This window comes from Hippichthys cyanospilos, chromosome 12 (genome assembly GCF_059441005.1).
Source record: "Hippichthys cyanospilos isolate Australia breed blue-spotted pipefish chromosome 12, RoL_Hcya_1.0, whole genome shotgun sequence".
Taxonomy (NCBI): domain Eukaryota; kingdom Metazoa; phylum Chordata; class Actinopteri; order Syngnathiformes; family Syngnathidae; genus Hippichthys; species Hippichthys cyanospilos.
The window spans coordinates 3,565,863-3,593,583 of record NC_142380.1 but is presented as its reverse complement, the minus strand read 5'-3'; the positions used below and the strand labels follow the sequence as shown (position 1 = coordinate 3,593,583).

The following is a 27,721-nucleotide window of genomic DNA, read 5'->3' as shown; positions in this document are numbered from 1 at the left end:
AAAACGTGGTTTTACATGTTCATTTGTTTGTTTGGATGTCCTTTAAAACATGTTGATATTGGCCCCCGCTCTAATCCCGATAATTAAGCAGCTCGCCTCCGCCGTGTTTAACTTCGCCGACGCTTGAGGTTTTCATTCACTTCGGCCCGATCTATTTTTAATCGGCGGATAAAAAAGCTCGCTTTGTGTGGCGTTAACCTGAGTTGGAGGCTCATACTTTTTTTGGCACGCCGCAGCAGAGCGTCGGGCACATTTCTTCTGCCCCGGCCGAATATAAAGTGAAACCTCATCCAGACGAGGTACAAATGAGCGTGGCCGTCTGAGCCAGGCGAGTGAGAAGTCTGACCCGGAGCCAAGCGGTCTTTCAGCGAGCCAGCCTCTGTCAGGCCAGGCGGTCTCCGAGAGCGCTTTACCGGAAACCGGCCTAGTTTGATTGAGTTCCTGTTATTGACTCCCCTCCTTTTTTTTTTTTTAACTTTCTGCCAGGCTAATTTTTTCCTCTGCCAGCTGTCAGAAGCCAGACTGCACAGAATTCAAGGCCTCGCTCAATCGCACCTTTTAAAACGGCCAACGGTCATTTATCACCCTGCGGCAAGCCTGAAATATTTGATAAGCGTTTGACTTTTAGCTAAAGATTCTTAAAATCTTGACATTTAATTTTGTTGGGTGGGAAGAAGAAAAAAAATGGACGCTAGGGATGGGATTTGTGTCTATAAAAACAACTAACGAGACGTCTCATGAGACCAGAATGAGACAGGACAAGATTTTAGCAGATTTTCCGCACCATAAGGCGCACCGGATTATAAGGCGCTCCTTCAATGAATGGCCCATGGATACGTTGTATCTCATTTATTTATTTTAATCCAAACTGTGACAAATTAAAAGAACTGATGATTGAAACTAAACATAACCAGCACTTGGGAATCATCTCAAATACTGAAGTAGGTAAATGGGTAAAACCGCATATGTTATATCGTCTATAATATAGTCCATTCAAGTAAATAAATGACCGAAGCCACTTTTTGTATTGTAAATAAATCTGCCACAATAATTCAACAACTTTGGATGAGTTTTTTTTCTGAATATTTTCAGTGAGATCAAAAATGAATCAGATCAATTCGTCACAAACCCCAATGAATGAATCTCATCATTTTCGCTGTTTCACAAAGTAAACAAAGTGAAATTATGCAGAAGTTACTGTAATGCGGACAGTGAATTAAAATCTCATTTAAGGATATTGGTCTGCATGCAAGAGGAAAGCTCACAGCATCCTTCAGGTAGTAAATCAAGCACACTCTGTTGAAGCATGCTGAGGTTAGGCGGTGAGAGGTAATGCAGTGTTTTGGCCCATGTCCCACCTCCACAGAGAGCCAAGCCTGAAAGATGTGTCTGTGGTACAATAAGCTGGAGCACCATCACCATCTGGGCAGCTCAGCAGACTCGGGTATGCGCCAGAAACAATAATAAAACAGAGGTCCTATTTAGACCTCCTCCCCAAAGATGATATTCTCACAGTCATGACATTAGTGGTTTGCCTTTTTTTTCCCTTTCAATGTCACTGCTGGGGGCATCGAATATCTTTGAATATATTTGAGTAAGGACCGTGTGGATCTGTGGCATTTTTAGGATGAAAAATTAGACCGCTTTGGTATGCTACTTAAAGGAAAACTAGTCTGATGCTTCTGCTTCTCATACATGATCCTCCAACAATATCATCAAGGCTCCATGTGATATATTGCAAAAATGTCACATCGGATAGGGGTGATAAACCCAGAGGAACTCGTCATACAATATTACCCCCAATGATAATATTATGATCAGGTGATTATGCGATGATTTTTATGGGCCGATATGTGAATGGTATGGTGTGGTGTGGTAATGTATGGTATGGTATGGTATGGTATGGTATGGTATGGTATGGTATGGTATGGTGTGATCTGGTGTGGTATGATATGGTATGATATGATATGCTATGGTATGGTGAGGTGTGGTGTGTTATGGTATGATGTGGTGTGGTTTGGTGTGGTGTGGTATGGTATGGTATGGTTTGGTATGGTATGGGACTGTACTGCATTATATCATTTATATGATATATATGATATGATACGATACAATACGATACGGTACAATACGATACGGTATGGTATGCTATGGTATGGTTTGGTATGGTATGGTATGGTATGGTATGGTATGATCTGGTATGGTGTGGTCTGGTATGGTACTGTACTGCATTATATCATTTATATGATATATATGATATGATACGATACAATACGATACGGTACAATACGATACGGTATGGTATGCTATGGTATGGTTTGGTATGGTATGGTATGATCTGGTATGGTGTGGTCTGGTATGGTACTGTACTGCATTATATCATTTATATGATATGATATGATATGATATGATATGATATGATATGATATGATATATGATATGACATGTGGTTAGCACGTCTGCCTCAGAGTTCAGAAGTCACGGATTGGCATCTGACTCAGGCCCCCATGTGTTGAGTTTGCTTGTTCTCCCTGTGCCTGTGTGGGTTTTCTCCAGGGACTCTGGTTTTATCCCACATTCCCAAAACACGCATGGTACGTAAATTGTTTTGGTAGATGGTAGTCACGCACATTGCACAGTGGTTGACCCCAAAGAAGACGCAAAGTTATGTCAACAAACACAGATTTTGTTCTTAAATGCCCAAGGAATCAAAACCGGTAAGGGCGTGTTCCATTTCAAGAAGATACTCCGACTATTGATTTTGAGGCACCGGCAAGCCACCTGTCAGCAAACACACAAATCCATTAAGAGCGACCCGGTGGTGCTGATTGCTTTGGCCCTGACCTCAGCTGCTTATTTACTCAGGGCACGGTTGCCAGTGGGGGGGCAGGCGGGGGCGGGAGAGGAATAATTTGAATTCCAGGGAGTAGATTTGCGGCAGGGGTGCGGGTGCAAAGCAACCCCCGGCCACCACCCGCCATCTACCGCCTGCAGCACCCTGGCAACTCACGCAAACAGCCAGTCAGTGTCTGCGCCATGGGCTGAAGCCAGACCCCTGACACGCCGCCGGCCCAACGCCCGCCCGTGCGGAGAGCCGGCCGGTGTTGATACAGCTGGGCTGGGCCGAGGTGCCGAGAAGTCAAGTGACTTGACCGGGGTCACCTCACGCAGGCGCGCACTGGGAAAGAGTCCTCGGACTTATCGACCTGCAACACTTTGCTCGGATGGCCGATCCTTTCTTGGTAGATTTTTAAAGCGTTCCGATACGAATCACGCTTTAAGGACAAGGTGTCTTTGAGGCTCAAATTAGAATATCATGCCTTACATTTCTCTTTATACGTGAAGCTATCTGATATCTGAAATAAGAGGTTTTGAATGTCACTCATGAAAACATCGTTGAATCCGAATTCATTCACTGCTATTAACGGCGATAGTCGGAAAAATTCCATTGGACTGGGAAGGCGAGAAATACGGTAATTGATTCGCTGCTAGCCCAGTTTACCTTACGCAATACCAATGACATAATTTTACATTTTTCAAGAGTTTAGACATTCAATATCAGGTACTTCATTGTTTTTTGTTCTTTTTTTTTTTAAATGTTTGGTGATACATCCTAAAAATGATACACAAGTAATTCATTTCTTTAGATAATTAAGAACTAAAATAATTAATTTGGTGGTAAAGTAAGTGATTTCTTAGGTTACTTTCGTAACAAAAGTACTAGAATCTTTTGGTATTTTAGTAGAAAAGTAATTTTGTATTAAATGGATTATTCTAGTACTTAATTACCTTAAGTAACTGATTACTTAGATGAATTCAGTACCAAAGCTAATGAATTCTGGAATCTTTGATTGGCAGGCAACCACTTCAGGGTGTAATTATGGAATCTGACGCTTCTATGCGATTGCAGCTGGACCTGCGAGATTTTGTGCACAAAAATAATCATTGTCCAAATTTTGGACCATATAAAACCACATTACAATTACAATTTTTGAATCGCATTTTAAAAGGATATATGACATTGATTTTCCTGCAATTTTTGCCACATTCCGTCGAGCGGCGCTCAAGCTATGTCAGCAAACAGAAAATTCTTTGTTGACTTGTGTTTCACCTCAAGCCAGTTGGTGGCAGTAGAGCCCAGTTAAAGTGTCATCATCATGTCGTAGACTCCAAAGACAGACCATAGCATTTATAATTTTTTTGCGGGTGTTAATAAATATAACCTACATACACATGGATAGAACTGACAATTTTCAGCGTTGAAAGGATAAAATATTGATAAAAAAAAGAATTATTTTGCCTTCAAAAGCATTTACAAAATGTTTTTTCTTTTTTTGCAAAACTGGCTCGTGCCTGTTCTGTCCGGGGCAACTTTGCAAAAGAAGGATAGAGTTTGGTTGTCAAGGTCTTGTACTTTGCCCAGGTCTCCATCTCTATCTGTCTGCGCCTTTGTTAGGCTGGCCACTCTTCTCGCCAGTGACAAGCCAGCAGTGTGTTTCCACCTCAAGAGTTGGCCCAGGTGGTTTTAATTCAAACCCTGAAGAAGATTGATGAGCCTTGTTACATATGTCCAGACAAATGGTAACAGGGACTTACACTGGGCCATGCCAGACACACACATGGACACACACTTTTTGAATTATGATGTGATTGATTGAAAGAGGGCCTGCAGGTATTTGCTAGGGAAAGTGTAAGGCCGTGTGTGTGTTGGTGTGTGTCATCGTGGAAAGGTGTTGGCTAATGTCGGAACATTTTACTCAAGTGGCCTTCTCTCCTTTCAAATGACTTAAAAAAAAAGACGTCATTGACAGACGTTTTTCGGTTTTACATAATTTTGTTGATTTTTTTGGAAATATTACTTTTCTCTGCGCTGCATGGCTTTATTACACTTGTTGCATCAAACTTTGATATGATGTCAGTTTAATTCTATCCTGCAATTAACTGTCTTGCTGAGACAAAATGGACACAGCAATGGACACAGATGAATCTCGGGAGGATATAGTAGCAATTTAAGATCTGAGCAATCAATTGACAGGCCAATTATTTTTGCCTGATGGTAGGCCTTTTCAAAACAATAAAACAAATGATGATAATCAGTCAGAGATTTTGCTAATGTACACAATTATCTTACCTAGCTTTAAAATATACACCCATGTGAGACGTGTTTTTTACAAATCTAGGCTCACGTCGGGGGTATATATTAGTGTTGATTAATTGACAAATATCAATTTTATATATATTTCATATATTTTCATGTCTATCTATCTATCTATCTATCTATCTATCATAGATAGCTTGCTAGCTAGCTAACGAGCTAGCCTATCTATCTATCTATCTATCTATCTATCTATCTATCTATCTATCTATCTATCTATTATGGATAGCTTGCTAGCTAGCTAACGAGCTAGTGTATCTATCTATCTATCTATCTATCTATCTATCATCGATAGCTTGCTAGCTTGCTAGCTAGCTAACGAGCTAGTGTATCTATCTATCTATCTATCTATCTATCTATCATCGATAGCTTGCTAGCTAGCTAACGAGCTAGTGTATCTATCTATCTATCTATCTATCTATCTATCTATCTATCTATCTATCTATCTATCTATCTATCTAAGTATATATTTGTATATAATGCAAACATATAGAATATATGTGTGTATATTTATTTATATTGTGATATAGGTTTATGTTTATGCATTAGTAGCATTAAACTTGGCTTGCATGTCAATTGAACTCTCATAAATCACATATTCAAATGTTACTGTCAAAGTTGACGTTTCAATGTGAAAAAAAACAGTTTTTATACTTTTATTTTGAAGTCGTCACTTCCTGCCAAACAAAATAAAGGAGTAGTAAGTAAGGGCATCAAACATCATCTTTCGCTTTTGATTGATCAATTCTTGGTTTTTGCGTGATTTAACACCCGAGGTTTTTTTCTGTTCTATTTTTAAACTTCCTAAAGCGTAGTAAGGTACTGTAAAACAGTAACTTTTCTGGTCATGTTGAGGGACAAAAAAAAAGATGATGGTAGCTACTAGTATTATCTGATCGATGGATTATCGCTGTTTTTTTGTATATGGGGTAACTCTCCCATATTAGGATATTTTCCCACCCCGAGCTGTTTCGGAGCACCTATCCTATCTGTGAAACAGCTCGGCTGTCTTTGTGTAAAAGGGAAGGGCCTCCCTCCACTGGGCGCTGGGCACGGCCGCTGCCCTTATCAGCAGGTCATAAGTGAGTCTGGCGGGACACACTGGACGGGAGGAGGCGAGGGGGGGGGGGGGGGGGGGGGGGACATGACCGAAGAGTGAATGGTGGGACTGCGGCGTACCCACCCGTGTGGTTTTGTTCTCCCGGGGGACCCCCGCTGTGCTGCGCAGGCGTGCAGAAAGCAGATAACCACGCTGGATGATAAATAAGCGCAAACAACACGCTCAAACAATATGCAGCGATTTGTGAAAAAGTGTCTCACGCATTGTTTCCTCGCACTTTCGCGTTGACGTGTCCCAAACACGGACGGGCCGATAACACCTCTCTTCCAAACACGGTTCGTACGTGAAAAATAAATAGATGCGGCGAGAAAGTGCACGCATGGCGGCCTACATACTTTTCTGGCACAGGCTGCTTCTCTTCGTCTCGCACTGGTTATTTTCCAGGCTTTTTCGCCGAGAGCCTGCACTTCCTCAGGACTCCGCTTATGATGGAGGACGGGCCCGCAGGGAGCCAGCGCTGTAATGCTAAACGGAGCCGTCTACCGCCGCGTCTGCAATGTGGTGCCAGCGGGCCGGTCTGCCGTCCTGCCTGCCTGACTTCAAGCCTGCACTCAAACCAGATAGACTTTCCAGAACCGGCGCTTAAACGCGACTCAATTAGGGCGGCGTTTGATGGCTTATTGGAGGTGGATCGTTTGACTCGAAGGTTTCTGAATGTCTGAAGCATACCTGCTGTTATTTGCCTGGAAGGAGGGCGGGATCTAGTGAATGGAAAAACGAAATGAAAACCACCGGGATTTCAAGCTCAAGTTCTGAGAAAGATTTTTTTACATTTATAATACACTTCTTTTTAAACCCTTGTGGCATTATGTTACAAATTATGGAAATTCTTTTGATTTTTTTTAATGATATTGTAAAAGAATCAATTGGAAAAGAACACTAGGGATCTGAAACTTCCAGCAGATGATAAGAAAATTCCAAAATGCAACGATTCTGACATTTCTACGTGATTGCAGCTGGACGTGTGAGATTTCGTGTACAAAAATAATCATTGTCCAAATTATGGACCATATAAAACCATTATAGCTACAATTTCTGACATGCATTTCAGTAGGATTCATTTCATTGATTTTGCTGTGATTTTTGCAACATTCCGTTGAGCGGTGGTCAAAGTATGTCAGCAAACAGAAAATTAGCGCATTCAACATTACACTGGCAAGGCATTCACTGACCCTGAAACACGAAACAAATACGGATATGAACACCAGATAATATGAAGAGAACTAAAGCTAATAGATGAGATATCTTCTGTTTTGCTAAAGTTTTTACATTTTTGCCAAATTTTACATGCATGTTTTTCACTGTAGCACAGAAAAAATACCATAATTTGACCCCAATAATAATCTCATACACAAGTGGGTCTCATATTTTGGAACTTAAGGTCCTCCTTTTAGATCCTCAGAGGTTGTACTGTGTCCCCATTTGAGAACCATTGTCGTAGAACCGTTTATGTTTAGTGGCTATATTCAAAGTGCGTCTGGGGAACAATCCAGTCAAGTGTGCACTTGCGAGACCCAGACCCTGTAATGAATCATCCAGCGTCATCAGTAGAAAATCGCCTCGGTCACTTTGCTATTTTCGGGGTAAACGGCGTCATTTATATTGTGCTTGAAATTTCTGGACAAAAACCAAAAAACTCCAATCAGTGGTAGGCGAATTGTAAATGATGATGTAATCTTGACCAATCGCGCGGCTCTCTGAGCTGCGTATTGTCGAGAGGTCGTGCCAAATCCTGCTGGTGGATATGTACCCACGCGGTACTAAACACGTCTGGTCCTCGCCTCCTCCAGCTCGCCTTTATCAGTCAGCAAACAAGCGAAAACGAGCGCCTGCCCCGTGCAGGCAGTATGGAATTCCAGCCATTCCCCCGCGTCCGATTTTCCTGCCTGCTAATGTAATCGGAGGGAAACAGAGTCGGCTTCCCAACGCCACAGCCTCCAGATAAGAGCCATTTATCACGTATCGGTCCTCGGCGGCCCGCTCCGCTCCGCTCCAGGCCCGACCAGACGGAGGCCCGGACCCTGTCAAATCACGGAATCAGTCTCCGGAGGGGCGCGAGGGGCGTTAAGGTGTCTGGGTTTTTGGCCGGGCCCGAATGGAACGTTGACGATAACGAGACACATCTATGTCACGAGCTGGGATTCTACTTTGAAAAAGGTCAAAGAAACACTGGGCTGGCACGTTGCACGTTTGTGTGTCATTTTTATTTTATTGGTTTTGACGGAGTGCGGTGGAAAGGGAATCCAAAGGGGACTAGGAAGTTGGCACGTTGCTCATGTGAACACGGGAAGCTGATTGAAAGAAACATGTTTCACAAACTGTTAAGGCAGCTTTTTTACAGTGACGCACAAGCATGTCATTTTTCTGTCACTCTTTGCGGAAAAAAATGAAAAAAAAAAGACTTCAAAGACATTAAGGGGACATACTGTAATATTCGCTTAAAACAGTTCCCGAGTGCCCTTACTACGCACTCTATTTTTTGTCTTGCTGAACTTAGCCCGATTCCAGCATTTGGCAAGCAGCCTTATTTCCACCTCACATATTTTTTGGCATATATTGAGTATGGGTTTTGTAAACAGAACATGGGGGAAATGCATTTAGAAACATGAAACATGAAAAGTAGTGGTAAAAAATATCTATAATAAGCTATGCTAACTGTTAGCTAAGCTGAAGTAGTAGTTAAAAACATATAATGAGCTATGCTAACTGTTAGCTAAGCTAGTATTGACAGAAAAAACTTTTGTCATCAGTGGTAGCACTTTGAAGAAGAAATATTATGAGCTATGCTAACTGTTAGCTAACTGAAAAGTCTTCTGGTCAGTAGAGAGGGTAGAGAAGAAGAAATATAAAAGATATGCCAATCGCTAGTATATCTGGTTTTCGGAGTAGTTGTAAAAAAATACTGTATGTATATATATACATAGTTATATAACAAACACTTCCCATCAGCGTGGTAGTACTTTGTAGAAGAAGATATGTATAAAGCTATGCTAACATGTCGCTAATCTCTTAACGAAAACAACTTTTTCCCTTGACACTAGGGAGAATAAGGAATAAATATACCTTCTTTTTCGGACTATAAGCTGCAACCTTATTTACCGGTGGGATTTATCGCCCGAAAAAAATATGGTAATAAGCTAACTACTAGCTTGTCTCTTAAGAAAATAACAAATATCTCGTCAGGGTACTAGTAGAAGAAATATACTAAGTGACAAAACAAAGTTTTTCAACAAAGTGATGGTAGTTTATAGAGGAAGCAATATTGTCGTATGCTAATTTAGCTAATCGCTTGACGAGAGAACAAAGTCTTTTTGTCAGTAAAGTGGGTAAAGAAAACAAATATAAGTTACGCTACAGAACAAATTCTTTTTGTTATTTTGTTGCGTGAGTGACTCGTGCCACATTATACAAATTGTTGCTCCTTGATTTCATTTGATAGCAACGGATCGGTTAGCAAAAAGCTGACTTTGCAGAACCAGCTGCCATGATTTATTTACTTTTATTTCCTGGTTCTTTCAAGTTATCTTTAAAAATAAGTTTTACTAGTTACTACGTTTTGAAATCAATGAATCATTTTTATTGATTGCGACTTCAATATCATTTAATACTTTAGTTTTTTCCAGCACTATTCCTAATCCTGGGCCTCCAAACAGCGAGGCAGACATTCTAACCACTAGGCCCACCATGCTTCAGTGTCTTTTACATTTTGATACCAAGCGACGGGATTTTCCTCTGCAAGTATCACATTTGAATGAGGGAAAACATGACAGAAGTCTGCTGGCAAAGCTCCAGCGGCGCAACAGCCACACGCGTGCTCTCCTTCACGGCAAACAAGCAAGCGTCCAAAACAGGACGCGCGGGTCAGAGCGGTCCACGTCTGCTTTCTACCAAGCCTGATTGGATCAAACAAGGTCCAGTGTTGTGCAAATGTTGCGGCGAGCCCTAATCCTCTCACCCCTGCGCTTCCAGGAGATCCCTTGTCTGCTCGCCGTCTTTCACGGCCGACAACAGCGGCAGCAGTCTTGGCGGAAAAAACGTCTTGGATTTCATCGGAGGGGTGGGCCGCTACGGCTTGTTTTCCTCGGTGCGTGGCATTTCTTCAAAGGTTGGCAAAGCCTCAGGAAAACATTACCTGCGGTTTTATTTCGCGGCGGCGAGGGCAACTTGTGCCAGCTTTTAGCCCGCTGCAGCCTGACTGAGAGTTACCTACTTTCAATACTCGAACCTGCAGGAGATCCAAACTGCCTGCGGCCGGGACTGGAAATAGAATCTACAATCCCGCGGTCCTCTGAAATGACTTCCATGTCTACAATGAGAACAAGTGGACCCCTAAATTCAGGAATAAGACCCCGGAATACGTCTAAACATGTCAATCATTGACAATGTGACACTGTGCACGGTAATGGACTGCAGTCTGCTCAACAGCAGGGTTAAACATAATACAAGCACGCGTACTGTGCGCAACTAGCCAAAATATTAGGTACACCTCATTAAAGCCAATGCATGTCGAATCAAACATTTTGCCTCTGCACATTGAGATGCATTCATTTAATAAGTCTAATATTAGCTTGTAGCAGCATTGTGGATAATGCCTCATGGCGCTATGAGGTCTGCGTGTTATGATTTATTGACCTACCAAAGGCCCTTTTACATTCATCTCTCTTACTGCAAATGGTGTTAATTCGTCACTGGTTGTTCTGACAATCATCTTATTAATTACTATATTGGGAGAAAATAATACATATTTTGCTTAATGCCTTGAAAAACAGTAGTTTTCATAAGCAAAACACATATTTCATATCTATAATTACACCAGAAGCTATTGAAAAGATCTTTGAAGATTGAAGATGTGCTGTAAAATCAAAAAAATAAAAATACATATTATTGTATACTTCTCTAGCTTGTTTAAAGTTTACATACATTTAAAAGCAAAATATAATTTATCAACCCTTGTGCAGTACCCCCATCTGGGGGTCACTTGAAAGTGGCTCAGAACCTTCAAACCTGCTGATCAATAATTGTCCACTATATGGCTGCTTTAACCCTTGTGCAGACCTTTGTCCAATACTTTCATCTTACACCCGAGGCCATTTCGTATCCAAGGGAAAACATTCAAATATGACACTATAGGGAGCTGAAATTTCACCCAGATGGTGACAACATGCCAACATGGCACGACCGCTTGGTTACAGTATCACACTACAAGGAACGTGCCATCTTTTGGCTAAAATACAGAGAATGATGTGAAAGAAAATGACCTCAAAATACCACACAAGACTCAAGTATTCTTGGGGTTCTGGTTTCAAATTTAGGGGCGCTAAAGCACCTCCAACAAACATCTTCTAACTGCATCAAGGGCGGCGGCATGTCTGATGACCTTTAATTGTGCTTCTGGCTGTGCTAGCCAAGGGCGCGCCCAAAGTTAGTCGCTGCCGATCACCTGACCCACAAACAGCGGCAGGATGTTCCTCAGCAGGAGACTTTTCTATTCCTGTCCCCGCCTCGAATTATTTCATCTCGATCCACGCACACGACGTCGTACTTTTACTATCCTGTACGTGGCATGCGGGGGTAGAGAAGAGGAAGGGTGTCAGTGTGACACGGCGCAGTAGCTTGACCAGGATTGGCCTCGTGTGTCCGGCGCGGACCTTCGGAGAGGCCTGCATTACTTCTCTGAGCCGAGCGGGCGAGCGAGCACGGGAGAGAAAGAGAAAAAGAGAGAGAAAGTGAGGGAGGCCGGGGAGGTGAGTGAGCACAGCTGACAGGAGCTTCCTCTGGGTCCTGTGCCTGTTTTCCAAAGGAAGTGCAAGAGGCCTAATCTGTGGCCTCCAGAGTAGTTAGTGAGGGGCGGGGCCGAGGGGGATACGCGGTGGCCCCCCAACTTATTGTCCACTTTATCATCTGCTGCTTCAGAGCGGACTTGCTCCATATGGACTTATCGTGGAAAAGGATCCAGAGGAGATTGCCGGGAATGATGAGAGTAGCTTACTGGGGAAGTGCGCACGTGCCACGAAAACAGATTTATGACCAGATCGCATTCATAAAACACGGGAGGTCACCGTGACACAAACAGTAAAACTTTTGCGAAAAAGTCGACAGCCATTCTATACGTTTCCTTTTTCATAGCCGAATGTTTTCATTTTATTTTGCGCTGCGGTGCTTCTCAAATGGGGGTTGAAATGTTAACGGTTTCTGCAGGTATCAGCAAAGGAACAGGGCAGCTTTCTTTTCAAATTAAGAGCAAATTAACTGGAACATGAAGCAACTTATTGCTAAATTTTGTTATAGTGGGTCCTTTGCAGAATATTGCATTGACTTGTTTTATTGTGCATTATGGATGGATGTCCACTGTCATTACTGATAAAATTTTCCAGCAGAGAGACAGAAATAAAAACAGATGACATGACAAGATCTATCCTGTAGTTGCGGGAAGAAATACGACAAGAGATAGTACTATAAACGGGGTTCCAGTGTTTAACAAATCAGACATAGGTGGCACAGCACTCGATGTTAAGGACCCCCCCCCGCCATCCGATATTATTAGAACAACTGGCCAGGTGTCAATATTATTTTCTCAAAACACTTTATCGTCATTTTAAACTTATTTCATTGAATTGGGAAGTGCAAGGATATACATTTTTATTGCCTACTTTATTATGTGCTCTATTGTGTGGAATGCCTGCTTGGGGGAAGTGAACAGAATAAGAATTTCATTGTGAAGCGTTCTTATGCATTAGACAACAAAACTCTTGAATCTTGAATAAAAATAACACATACTTTAGGCTTTTCTATCGTAGTGGGGACGTCCCATCATCGTAATGCATTTCCACCACTACATGTTGCCTAATCTTAACCCCTAAAGTCAAACCCAAAATATTGAAATTTTCAATTCAAAATCTAGAATTTTATCATTTCCCGTGTGCGTGTTTAGCAACACCAAACTACAAATCACCGCATCGGATTCCTCCCATCCTCCCGCCGGTGCTATTTTGGGAATTGACAAAAGCCCCTCCCCCCTTTGTTCCCACTGATTAGGGGATCCTTCCTCTGAGGGTTGTCAAGACACTCAGGTGTTTGCATGGATACACACACTTCCTCCTTTGTGCACCACCTGCAAGCGCACTCCAGCGCCACTGGAGCTATTATTGCCGTCATCAGCATCAACGGCGTGGATTTTATGAACGCCGCTAACCTAACTGCCATCTGTTGCTTGTCACCACCACAATATACGGCACGGAATAGGAACGCAAACGCTCCTCGCCGCACGGACAGCTGTGGAACGCACTACGATGGTGGCGCGTGCAGCGCAAATACAAAACAGGAAGTGAGCGTGTCATTGGAAAAAGAATTATACGGCGTATGACAAATGTAAAGAGATGTTCAAATCAGCGTGGGTCTGCCAGTGTCTTTACGCTGGATCGTCCATGCATTTTATTCGCCGGCAATGCCAGAATGCAGTGGTTCTTCAATGGGGGTACTTGAAAAAATTTCAAGGGGTGCTTGAGAGTTTAAATAAAACAAACATGCAAAAATCCTTTAAAAAATAATTATTGAATTGATCAATTGTTTCGGGAATATATAAGTTCATAAAACAAAGTTCATGTTCAAGATGTTGTTCAATTTCATTATTGTAAAAACTCAAATTTTCCCCCATACTAGAATGGATCGACCCAAATTGTCGTGAGCCACCTCTCGTTACCTGTCAAGTTGATTATGTATTTTTCTGAACACATCTCTGCCATGATCCCAAAAGAGGACACTTTTCTGTGGACAAATATTTATTTAGAATTATTTCTTTTTGGGAACAGTCTGACACTTTATGTTGAGTATTTTTTGGGGGACAAATATTTATCAATAATTAATGATTTATTTGTGTTAACAGATCTGTACTGTAATCCCAAAATATGAGGCTTTATATTCAATACTTTTCTGTGTACAAATATTTATTGATATTTATTTCTTTTGGAGAACAGGTCTGACACTTTATGTTGATTATATTTGGGGGGACAAATATTTATTAATCATCAATAATTTATTTTTGTCAACAGAGCTCTCCTGTAACCCAAAATAGGACGCTTTACATTAAAACGCACTTGTAAAATTAAAGTAATAATGCTACGGGGTATGCAGGTCCGGGGTATCACTTAAATCATGTAGCGTATTTGAGCCTAAAAGTCTGGATAAGCACATGGCGCCACCTATGGGAGTGGAGTGGGCGTGCGTCCTTCCAGAACCAGGCTAGCAGCGTTCCTCCGGCTTCATGTTGTATCTCTTCATGTTGAAAAATGACAGGTGAGAGAAACTCTCTGATCCCCTTTGACACCCAGTAATCGAGTTAAGGTCTCCGGATTAGAGGTTCCTTTTGAACTGGGTTGAGGTCAGCTCTCAATTCTGCCTGCTGCATAGTTGAGAGAATGAGAAAAGGGGCTGACATTGATTTCAGGAATGTCTGCGCCGGCGGGATAGCGATAGATGGGGCAAAAAAGGGGGAGACATTTTTAGGAGACTTTCTTTGGGAGTTTGTTGTCATTGGTAGGCAAACAAATACCGTACGGGAGGCCGAGAGGTACACCCTATATCGGTGTCAAATTTAGCTCATGTCGGGCTCATTTACTGCCATTCAAAAGTGGAAATATTGGACATATGGAAAACCAGATGTTTTATCATGCACTTCCCCCCATTTTTTGCATAATCTCTTCAAGGGCAGCTCGCGAACAGGGTGCAATAGATATTTTTGCGTTGACACGCCAAAACCACCGGGTGGCACTAGCGGCCAACTTTTTTCAAGTCTATCAATGACTTCAATGATTGGCTTAGCCTGAACTCCAATAATGCAAAAGTCGTAATACTCTAATTATGACTTAATAAATATTTCAATTTCATAAATATATAAATATACAGCGCATTTACTTTTGCTAGTATCACATTTTTAAACTTGTTGCTCATAATGGCTCCTCAGATTTAAAAAAATGTATTGTCATATATATATATATATATATATATATATATATATATATATATATATATATATATTATATATATATAAAACCTATTTTTTTCCTAATGAGATTGGGATATAATACAGTAAACTGACAAAGCTTCCCAAACGTTTATACAGGTAAGGGCCTAATTTCTAGGTAAACCTTGAACATACATCTTCAAAAACTATAATTGAAGAACACATTACCATTTGTTCAATCTCAACTTGCACCATTGCTCTTAAAACAACGACCAACTGCTGTGAAGACTCTCCATGAGCCACACGAGCTAAACTTGGCTCCTCCCTTCCCTAAAAATCTTCCGACACCAACTCCCTCCTTCAAAGTGTTACATATAATCCATTTGTTCGCAAAGGCGGCGAGCAAAAGGCTTGACCGGCGGCGGTATCCTGCCGTGGTCATCCTTCCCCCCGCCCAGGCCTCCCGCCCGCGGCTCATCCCGGCATGTTGTGCGAAGGCAGGAAGGACAGAGATTCACCGGTGGCTCATTAAAAGCCATTAAGGAGCGACGTGCAGACAGGATACGCGTAGTGAATAGAGGAAAGCAGGGCAGGACTGAGGGCACCGTTACTCTCTCAACTCCTCCTCACCCCCTCCACCACTCGCACGCCGTTATCTTCTCCACACAGCACTTCCTTCGGCCCCATGCGCTTTCTAACAAGCTCTGCCCTTAGCTGTGCCAGCTAATGTCTCACACCCTTTCTGACCTGAGGCCGGGCGCACTGATAACACCTTTTTCATTGCCGCTACCGCCGTATTTTGGTCCAGCACCTTATCTCTCATTTGTTCCTTTTGTTTGGACATATCTTTGCCCCGACTCACCTCGCGCTCGGCGTTTCTCTTGATATCTTTTCGGTACAGCGCGTCCAGCCGAGGGCCGGAAGGCCTTTGGAAAAGCGCAGGGAGCTGCGGCAAGCAGGATGGCCTACTGTCTGGGGCAACCGGGTCGGCGAGGTGTTAAAAAAGGGGTCCGCGGCGGGTGGCGGCGTGGCCCGGTGGCGTCAAACAGAAGCTCCGCCTGAACGTGACCCGGGGCCTGGCGAGGGGAGCGAAATGCGTAATCAGTAGCTGACGATGATAAATCAAGGGGATTCACTGGAACGGACAGCAGTGATTTTCCACATAGCTTCATTAGAAAAGGTATGGAGGAGAAAATAGGTCAAGGATTAGACACAAAACATCCCGAGGACAAACTTGGGGTGGAGCTTAAAGCAAAGAGGCTAATGGGGGCATCAGTCAAAAGTAAGGATGCAAACCGAGACTTTAACATCAAGTTTGGAGTTTTTGACGCGAAATTCCAACGAAAGTCCCCGACCGCGAGTCAAAATCGAGTCCAAGTCTCTGACCACGAGTCAAAGTCAAGTCTAGCTCCCTGACTATGAATCAAAGTCAAGTCTAAGTCCCTGAACATAAGTCAAAGTCAAGTCTAAGTCCTGACCATGAGTCAAAGTCAAGTCTAAGTCCCTGACTATGACTCAAAGTCAAGTCTAAGTCCCTGACCATAAGTCAAAGTCAGTCCAAGTCACTGATAACATGTCCAGTATGAATGAATAGTAAAACACATTTTTTTCATATTTCATGGTATTTCCTTAAAATTCTTTTGGATTTTTACTGTATTTCATTTTTTTCCCCTAAGTTATAATTGAAACATGAACTGGACTTCAACACTCAAAGTTATTTATTGCCAATACTCAAGTAGACATTTTTTCAAGTCAAGGTTCAAGGCTTTAGATTTCAAGTCCAACTCAAGTCCCAAGTCCCTGACCACGAGTCAAAGTCAAGTACAAGTCCCCCACAAGTCAGTCAAGTCCAAGTCCCTGACAACGACTCTAAGTGCCCAATCACGTGTTCCGTAAGAACAACTAGAATACTGTTTTTGTCTTTTTTGTTTTTTGTTTTTATATTTCATGGTATTTCAAAATGTTTGGGATTTTTACAGTATTTTATTTGTTTTGTTTACCAAGTTACAATTGAAACATGAACCGGACTCCAATGCTCATAGTTATTTATTACTGACGGTACTCAATTAAATCTTTATTCAAGTATTCCTGCCTTGTTTTGACTTTTTTCTGCCAAGCGCCAAAGTTACAGTCCAAGACAAGTTTTAAGGCTTTAGATTTCAAGTCCAACTCAAGTCCCAAGTCCCTTACGACTAGTCAAAATCAAGTACAGGTCCCTGACCACAAGACGGTCGAGTCCAAGTCCATGACCATGACTCGAAGTTAAGTCCAAGTCCCTGACAAGTTTCAAGGCTTTAGTGGACGAGTCTAAGTCGAGTTGCGAGTCCCAGAAACCGCGATGACTCCGAATCCGCGGCGTCCCCATCTGCGGCTGCAACAAATCTGATCTCGGTCTCCAAAACAGGACATTATCATGATATGTTAATTAGCGAGACTTTCCCACTGACTTTCGTCGGAGACACCGCAATGGTACGTCAACATTCGTACCAAACACCTTCGAGCCTTTGAGAGTTGTTTTTTCAGTCTTGGTACTTTTTTTGAAGCTAGTTTTTACTGTGGGACTAATCATTTCGCCCACTTCAAAAATCAAAAATCATGTCTGACTTTCCACGTTTGTCCTGTCAAGCGCATTATTAAACCGACTCGGTGACGATTGCTAGAAGCTAAGCCCTCTTTCAAGGAATTCTCAGTCACTTGACACCCTTGACCCCGGGAGTGTTTGGACTCTCTCCTGTTTCATATCACTCCAGATAGAATTTAAACATTATACCGGCACACAAAAAAAAAAGTCGATGGTGAGTACTGGAACGGTTTACTCGTCCCTTGTCAAATATGAAAATAAATAGCGTTGTGTCAGTTGAGGGAGAATGGGTTTTTTTTTCTTCCGCGTTTGAGGTGTTGCCACGGTGACTAATCCTGTTTTCTCAACTGGCCTGCTGGCGCTGACGGAGGCTCGGTGCTGGAGTTTGCAGGCTTTAGGAAAATCAAATGGAAGTCAATCACTGTTTTGACAACCAAGCGGCGGCGGCGGCGGCGGCGTTCGCTGCTCGATGGTGTCCGAGGTGTTACCTCCAAGGTCTGCATTTTCTAAATATACTGCTGGGGGTGTGAAGGTTGACCAGTTCAAATACAGTGCTGGTCAAAAGTTTGGAAACACCCTAAAACGCGGACCTTTTCTTGACTTTGAAAAGCTCTCAATCCTTAATTCCTAATTCCCTAAAGTCATTGATGAATTTAGTTCAAAATTAACTTAGTAGTGGCCATTAGCCAAATACAAAAATAAAAGCATATATATATATATATATATATATATATATATATATATATATATATATATATATATATATATATATATATATAAGTAAATTTTTAAAAATATGTCTTATAATACCTATGAATGTCAGACTGAAAATGACAATAATACCTAAAAATAAAAATGTAATTAAACAAAAATGTATAGAGCATCATTGTTGGGAATCACCGCCTCCATTTGAGCTCTCAGACACAATACAGACGCGATCCTGTCGGCCAGACTAAGCACATTTGTCTCAATATGTGATGAGTTTGTGTCCCGTTATTTTCTCATTTCCTGTACTTAAAATACGAAAGCCGTGTTTGCTTTGACGCCAAGCGCTAACTCATTCTGAAGCTATTTATCAAATAACTAAATCTGTGTAGTATGGGGCCTGTTTTCAATATTTTGCGGTCGGGGGAAGTGTTGTCACATGTGCAGACAGCATTCCATCCTCCTACTGTATCAGCCCTCAGTGGCACGGCCATGAAACGGCGCGCGCGCTCCCACCGCTGATGATGAGCAATACAGCTGCAAGGATTTCATATTTGTGCCTCCTCCGTTGCAAATCAATAGCCTCGCACCCCGCTGCTATCCCCCGGGGTTGGAAAATACCTCTGTGTGTCGCTGCTTTGCAGATGTCCAGGATGGAGATCTACTTGAAGCTGTCGGCTGCGTGAAAGGACAGGAGGCGAAACACCCGGGAGAAAACCCTGCAAGAAGAAAAAAAGCGAAACGCAATGACACAATCATTTTAGTACACAGTGTAAGGGCACAATTTTATATATATATATATATATATATATATATATATACACATATATATATATATATATATATATATATATATATATATATATATATATATATATATATACACACATATATATATATATATATATATATATATATATATACACACATATATATATATATATATATATATATATATATATATATATATATACACACATATATATATATATATATATATACACACATATATATATATATATATATATATATATATATATATATACACACACATATATATATATATATATATATATATATACATATATATATATATATATATATACACATATATATATATACCAATACTGTTGAAATAGTAGCGATACTGTACTTATCCAGTTATTTTCTCACTGAAAAAAAAATGCATTTGCACAATGCAAAACACACTTTTTCATATCCAATAGCAATTATGCTTATACTGATCCAATTTTTTTTTTATCGCACTTAAAGTTGTTAATACTGTAATATGTGGGAGTCATTTTTTTCATACTGACTTCTAAAACTACCATGTGCACTATAACCAAGTAAACATATCAAGCATGTGTGTGGGCTCTTGGCTGGCATACATTTAAAAAAAATATATATAAAATACACCAAAACATGAGGCCTTAGACCGGAAATTTATGATATAGTTTGGTCTTATTGATTGGATTGGTTCTAATAAATGTATTATGACAAATAACAGGACTTCTAATATATATATATATATATATATATATATATATATATATATATATATTGATCGGCAGGCTTTTTGAACCAAAACAGCCGATTGGTTAAAGCTCATCAGCTGATTTCTGTTATGTTTTAATGGCTTCCCGTGCAGCGTTCCAATCAAAGCACGGCTGTGTGTTGCAGATATTCATTAGAAGATCTTAAAATAATAATAATACTGTCACAGCTTTTGAGTGTACTGGCTGTTTCCACGTGGTGATTGGCAGGTGCAAAGCAAAACTCAACCATGACATAATTATTAAACTAAAAATGCAAATGTATGTACAAAGTGCATATAAATGCAGAGGAGGTGAATTTGAAATGCTTTTGAAAGGGTTACTACTTTATTTGAAAGTCAGGGGATGTTATGAGTGGGTTGGCAAATTTAGACGTCACATAAAAATTTATGCATTTTCCCATGTCAAGTCAAGTCAAATTTATTTATAAAGCCCCTAATCACATAATCTCTAAGGGCTTTACAAGTGAAAGAGAACGTCACAAATTCACTACGGCGTCCCCTGAAACAAATTTCCAGAAGATTAAGGAACCCCAAGTGGATTTTTTTAATGGTTTAGAGAAATAGGAATTGGTGGAGAAAAACCGATTGTGACATTAATTTAACAATACTGAGATAGCTAGATTCTATTTCTCTGCTAATTTGGGGATGTTCATGAAAATTGTGCAATTCTTTGGTCGTTTTTTTTTCTTCTTTATCCTTTTTAAATGTTCAACAATTTGAGTTTGTGGCTGTATCTTGTTTGAATCGGATGAGAAATAGTGAACGTGACATTTTAATATGTTTATTAATTTGGCATTTTTTAGATGGCTCGCTTTCTCGATGGATAAATTGTGCAAAATTGCACACGCTGATTTTGAACCCTTTGACATGTCAGTTGCCTCCTGAGTATTACGCAGCACATTCTGCAAGTCAATTCCAATCTTAAGAGACAGGTGGCAGCAGAGAGCCGTAAGGAAGGTCGGCCTAATAACAACACGCTCACAAATTAGGGGAACTTAGTGTACGCAATTAAAAATGGTTTGTTCATTTTACAGTTTGAGATGCGAGAAACTAGGATGTTTGATTAAAATGAGGTTGGAGCAATGTTTTTTTTTTAAATTTAATAATGAAAACATGAATTTACTTCTCTCGCGTTTATAATGTAAAATACATGTCAGTGAGGGCACAGAAGTGTTGCAATGTTCAGCTAGAATTTTCTTCCCTTTTGACACCATGGGAGTGAATTTCAGGAAAGGTGAGCACGCACACACACATTTCACACACACACACGTGTAGGCAAACAAATAAAAGCACTGGGCAGGGGGTCGAGGGCACCCCCTCCTCTAACCTTTTTTTTTTTTTGGTTTTTAATTAGCTACAGGCCACAGATTGACAGCTGCTGGAGGTGGAGATAACGGTGACTCGTAGTAAATATTTGCTGCTTTGCGGACGCGCAGCAGTGGGCTCTCTGGAGGCCCATTATGGAAAAAAAAAAAAAAAAAAAAACGACCACCGTGTTTGTTGTTCGAGTCATGTGAGCGGAATTAAAAGCGAGTTTAACGCAAATATCATGTGACGTGTAAACAAATGAGGATTTTTTCACGTCATCGCTCAACAAAATGAAATCAGTGATGGAGCGAATAATAATAACAAAAAAAAAAACGTGCGAGAGGTTTTTTGAGCTTGCTTGAAAGTTGTGGTCGGACAAACGGGAGTGCACGTGCATGTTGTCGAGGGTTTAAGGGACATGGATGCTTTGGGCTGGCATCAAAGTGCAGCCGTGGGCACACGAGCAATAGAAATTCCAGGACAAGCGCCGACTGGGTGTCACGTTTCAAGTGCATGGAAATTAAGGCACCGCATTTATTCCACCCACTTAGTCGCTGTCCTTCATCGGGGACATTGCTCAATGTGGGAACAACATTTAGTTTTTTTTTGCCGTAAGAGAATGAGGAGGAATCGGTTAAATTATATTTGATTGGGAAAAAAAGTCACTAAAATGAAACCTTTGTTTTTAAACGTCTTTTTCATTCATTTTATTAGCAGGCCGATTAGGTGTGCCGCTTTTTAAATGATAAAACAAGTGACTTAACATTTCGATTATGTAGTACTTTGAGGTTTACATAAAATGCACTGCAATTAAAATTTATTATCGTTATTACAGTATTATTATTACTTAAGCAGACAACTCCCAGGCTGCCCTTTACGACCCCTTATGCTTTTACATTCTTGGCATTTGTTTTTTTTTTTTGTGTGTTTACAAATTAGAATAATTAAAGAAAAGAAAATACGAATTGCATTTTGTATATTTTTCCTGTTTTGGCCTCTTATAAACTAGAGCATTTTAATTTTACCCCGTTTAATACACAGATATGGATTGTAATTGAATTATATAATTTTTTATACAAATTATACTCATACAGTATGGTTTAAATTGCATTCTCAAAACCTATACTCAACTTTTAAAGATTATTTTTGTCATCAACATTTATTTCTGATGTAGATACACTGGAAAAAGTGTCAATTTACATAGAAAAAGTACAGTAAAAATTGCATGGATAGATACAACAGAGCAAACACATTAAGACAATGCAGAATAGAATATTGTAAAAACTATTTCGATGCAATTAGCTGCAATACATTTTTATGTCATTAAGGTTAAATTTTTTTCAGTGTAGGATTTTTAAATATATTAAAAGGAGGAAAAAACAAGGATAGAAGTCAGTGCAGAACCTTCACAATTCTTGTTTTATATTTAAATCGGCATTAGATTACGAGAAGGCCTGCACCGATCATAAAAATGCCATTAGCAAATTTTACAATGTGGTAAAAAAAAAAAAATGAAGCAATTCATTCATACACTAAATGTTTGGTTAACCTGCTAAAGTATATGTTAATAAAAGACAATATCATTAAAGCAAAGTATGTCTTTCACGCTGAATTAGATTAGAGGACTGCATTCGATTTTCATGCATTTTCTTCACTGAACAAACCGCAACTTTAAAAAAAAACATTTATGGAAAAATATCCCTAGCATAACGAGGAGTTTCACCACAGAAAAAAAAATCTTAGTATAATAACCGAACTTGCGTGCAGGAGTTACAGTTTATTTTAGTCTTCCTCCTTTCATGCATGACTGAAAAAACACAAGTGTGAACAAAAACAGAAGGAAAAATAGAAATTGTTCTGCAACAAACCAAAACATATTTTTCGCAGATTATCTTCACTTAATTAACACGAACAAATACAAAAAATAGTAACGGCCAAAAAAATGCATGCACTAAATACTAGCTGATAATACTGCAATACACAACAACAACAATAACAATAATAATGATAATAATAATACAACTTTCTACAAGACGTTTTTATTTTGCTGACAGAGTGCGCGTGTTTTTGTGTGCGTTTCCAGCATGCATGTCAGACCGAATTAGAAGAAAGCAAAAGTGCTGCCTGGGAGTGTCAGCCAGTCCAATTTATGAGTGTGTAATGAAGCATTTCGGATGCAGACAGACTAAACAGCGTCTGTGCCTCGCACACACGTAAACAACTGACACACTTTTTTTTTTTTTTTTTTTGCAAATTACTAATTTTAACCCACGGTGAGCAAAAATAAATACAAGTATACATTTTATTGCCAAGGAAAAGAAATGCTTTGGAGTGAATGGAAATGCATTGAAAGCACATTAAATGTGGGCTCTAATGATATGATTTTTTTTTTCACGTTGCATGGACAAACGTATGCAGACACTTTTTTGATGAATTAATAAATAGGTCAGGACTTAGTGACGAGTCCACGTTTTCCCACGAAGCGTATCAGGATTTTTGGGGAGTGGTTTGGAGAAGGCCTATTTTGTCCTTGTAAGATCTAGGTTATCACTTTGGAATGTTTTTGAAAACAGATTTTTTACAAAGCTAAGTCAATATCCGTATTTCATTCTCTTATAAATGTTGTAAGCATTTGAATTATATTTAAATATATCATTTCATATATTTGCCAATATTTGGCAATTGTACAGATTACCTTATTTAAAAACCTTCATTCACCCTCATTGTGTGTGTTTGTAAACAAAAACAACCCAGCCACGCCCCTTTTTCCAACAACAAATGCAATTTACGTCCGCCCAGGAAGTTATACTTGAGACTGTTCCAAAATGCACCTTGTTTTCGACATGTATTAGAAATTGATGTCAAAATATGTCATTAATTTATGAGATAAAAACAAAACATCCTCCTGAGAGTAAGCCTATTTATTTGCGTCCACTGCTATGTCCATTTTGTGTCGGCAAGACAGCAAAGTGAGTTTCATACCACTAAAAGACATGAGGCATCAGTTGAAAGGCAGGATGTCCTCTCCTGAGCACACTAGGACTTAGTAGGGTAGCTTCAATGAGTCAGAAAATATAAACCAAAAACAAATTACAGTGGACTTAAATGAATAAGCTTAGTCTCAGAAGGATATATGTAAAGTTGTTTATTTTACTGATACAGTAAATAACATATTTTCCAATAATGATTTTTCCAATAATGATTTTTTATCATTTCAAAAATGTTTTAGTTTTGGTGGATTCACCCATCACCTTTAGTGGAGTATGCATATATGTTTCATCAGCATCTTTTCACTTTTTTTTTTTTTTGGTAGCTTCAAAAAAACAAACAAACACACAACTAATGATTCCACTCCATTGTCCTCTGTATTTTTTTTTCTTAAATATTATTTTGAGTCAATATGTTCAAATATTTTGGGAGAGAAACAATGAAGCGGGCCGTATTTAGCCCACAGGCCACATGTTGTTCACACCTCTTCACACCTAGCATAAAAACTGTTTACCAGAAAGATGGAGGGAGTGGCCTATCAGTCCCGAGGGCGGGGCTAAACTCCTCCTCTTACATTGGAGCGATATGGGAAATTGGACTTGGATGAGCTTCTACACCCCCCCCCCCCCCCCCCCCCAAAAAAAAAAAAAAAGTGGAGCGTGTTTTGACTAGCGTGCCCGCTCCCAGACTGTCACTGGAGCGACCGGACGCTCTACGAGTGGATTCGGAGCATTCCGTTCGGAAGCGGACGCCTTTGAAAAGGGGGACACGTGTTCCCGTTGTATATTTTTGCTCCTGCGCTACAAAAAATGGGAAGCCGTGCGCATCTGACCTCTCACCTTGGACATGGAGGACTGCGGGCGGGCAACACGCCCCGTTTTGTATGGCTGTTCTCTAAAGACTGGATTGACTCAATTGTCTTATGTAACAACAGCGTGTGTGTGTGTGTGTGTGTGTGTGTGTGTGTGTGTGTGTGTGTGTGTGTGTGTGTGTGTGTCACACTGGCACATAAGGCATAATGGGCTCCAGCCAGCTTCAGCCACACTATCCAAAAATATACTGCTCATATTCCATCTTCATAGTTTCAATTGGGATGGTAGTCAGAACAAGGTAGACCTCCCCCAAAGCCCCAGCATATGCCCATTTATTTATTTATTTTAGGAGGGGGGGCATGCTACTAGTCTTAACGTGGCATTCTGATGACAATGGCATTTATTAAATATGATTTAAGAAGCAAAATCCCCCTTTTTTCATTAGTTTAGGGCAGTATTTCTCTAATTGAGGGGGGGGGGGGGGGGTGCGTATGACCCCAGGGAAAAAACGGCTTTGTTTTTTTCATGTGAAGTATAATTGCCATAAAAAAAGAAACTTCATCATTTATTTTAGTTTCAGGCACTTTGATGCACTTGGTTATTTTTTTCAGTTTTAGACAAAGCTGTAACCTGTATACACGCAGTCAAAAATCATTTGCAGTTGTTGAAAATCACTTTTTTCTTTTGTTAATGTTAAAAAGGATAGTTTAGGTATGCTTATAAAATTTTTAGAGATACTAATCTTATTTGTAGTCAACGCGTCCAGTGGCGGGCGGGTGTGAAAAAGAGTTCTCTCATTCCTGGGGGGCTTGGCGAAATATTATTGAGAAGCACTGGTCCAAGAAGCGGCCATTTTGCCACTTTCTGTCATTTGAAAATAACCGCACAGTTGCCAGGGATCGACCAATAACGGCTTACTGTTTTTGTCTCACTTTGCAAGCCGAGCCATGATCGGTCCTTATCTGAGCCTCGTGCCATTGTGATGTCATTTTAATTCGACAGCAAGTGGCAAAATGGCCGTCCGATGAGATAGATAAAAATGGGTGGATTTTGTTCTTATTTTGCAAACCAAACCCTGAAAAAAGCGGTACAACTCTCCTCGATCTTCACACCAAAGAAATAATCGAAAGAAAACACCGGGGAGCTGAAATTTCACCCAGGTTGTGACATGTCAAGGTTGGAAATAGAATGAGCAACTTAGTTTTCACACAAAGTTGCGTCTAAAAGGAATTTGTCCAAAAAATGGACACAATACTGCACAAGGGTTAATTAAGCCCGTGGGCACACACACACACACGCACACACAACATTTCTGCATTTCATCTCCCGCTCCCCACCGCGCCACCGTGACACATAACCAGACGCACTGCTTGCTAACCTCTGCCTATGAAAGAATTTGTTCCATGTTTTCAACCCAAGCGGCTGCCCGTACGCCATTTCCAAATTTCCATCATCTGCTCCCTCCTGTTTGCCCGTCTTTCCACACACGCTCACACGCGTCTTGGTTTTCTCCCCCTCGGGCGCCGCGCTTGCGTCCTATCGCTTACAGCTGACCACCGGTCAGGCGGGCGGACGGGACCTTTCCAAATCCCCGCCGGCTCCCCCTGCAGCCCCGGTCCCGCTCGGAGGCCCGGTCCCGCCGACGGTACGCGCGGGCAGTCCGGAGAGGCGAGATGGAGACACCTGGCCAAACCGCACAAAACGCTTCCAGCTGCAGACTGCCTGATGCTCGCCGCAGAGAGAATTCAGGCCAAAGGTGGAGGAGCTCGCAGAAGCGGAGAGCGCCGCCAGAAGACGTTTGCCTCGCTCGCAACGTGTTTATTTTAATCGCCGCGCATATGTTGAGCGTGCCAGGAGGTGCGCCGTGGCTAAGCGGGCTTCTGATTTTAATGAGGGAGTCTGGGCAAACGTAGAGCAGGACGCTTCAGTCTGGTATGCCGTTGTCACCGACCACTTTACGGTTGGATGCGGTTCACGTGCCGCGTGCGTAACCTGGGACTTTTGCGTCGGAGAAATTCCCAATAACTAGACGCAGTTTGTAAACAGGTTCCCGTGCAAATGTCCTCAAACGCATTAAGAGGGAAGTCAAACTATCACCACTTGAAAATGCACAACTGAGAATTCAAAGTACGATCATTCCAGGTCATAAAGCGTCATGCATATCATAAAGCTGATGGAGGAAAATACCAAGAAAATGGAATTCTTACAAAATGAAATAACACTGAACAGCTGTGAGGAAAATAAAATGTGCTAAAGGGAAATACTCAAACGCTATTACAGAAAAAAATACATGTAAATAAATTTATGAAACAAATAGAAGACCTATTGAGAAAAATAACTTTTGAAAATAATCAAAAAAATATTAATGTATTATGTGATATAAATGTATTCCACAGATATATGTCCATCCTTTTCTCATCTGTATCATCCATCCATCCATCAAATAAACCCTCCCTACCTCATCCATCCATCTAATATTCCATCCATCCATCCATCCATCTAATACAGTAAATCCTAATAACTTCATCCATCCATCTA

At 40.7% G+C, this 27,721-nt stretch overlaps 1 long non-coding RNA gene across 1 annotated transcript in view; it reads right to left on the bottom strand.

The window, feature by feature from the left end:
- Positions 1–16,175: 16,175 nt before the first annotated feature.
- Positions 16,176–27,721, bottom strand: part of LOC148414423 (uncharacterized) — a 96,548-nt gene continuing 85,002 nt past the window's right edge. The window contains exons 2-3 of the long non-coding RNA XR_015867381.1: positions 19,142–19,239; positions 16,176–16,310 (exon numbers count right to left, since the gene is read on the bottom strand). This is a non-coding gene — a long non-coding RNA (uncharacterized LOC148414423). The remainder of the gene's footprint in view (positions 16,311–19,141; positions 19,240–27,721) is intronic.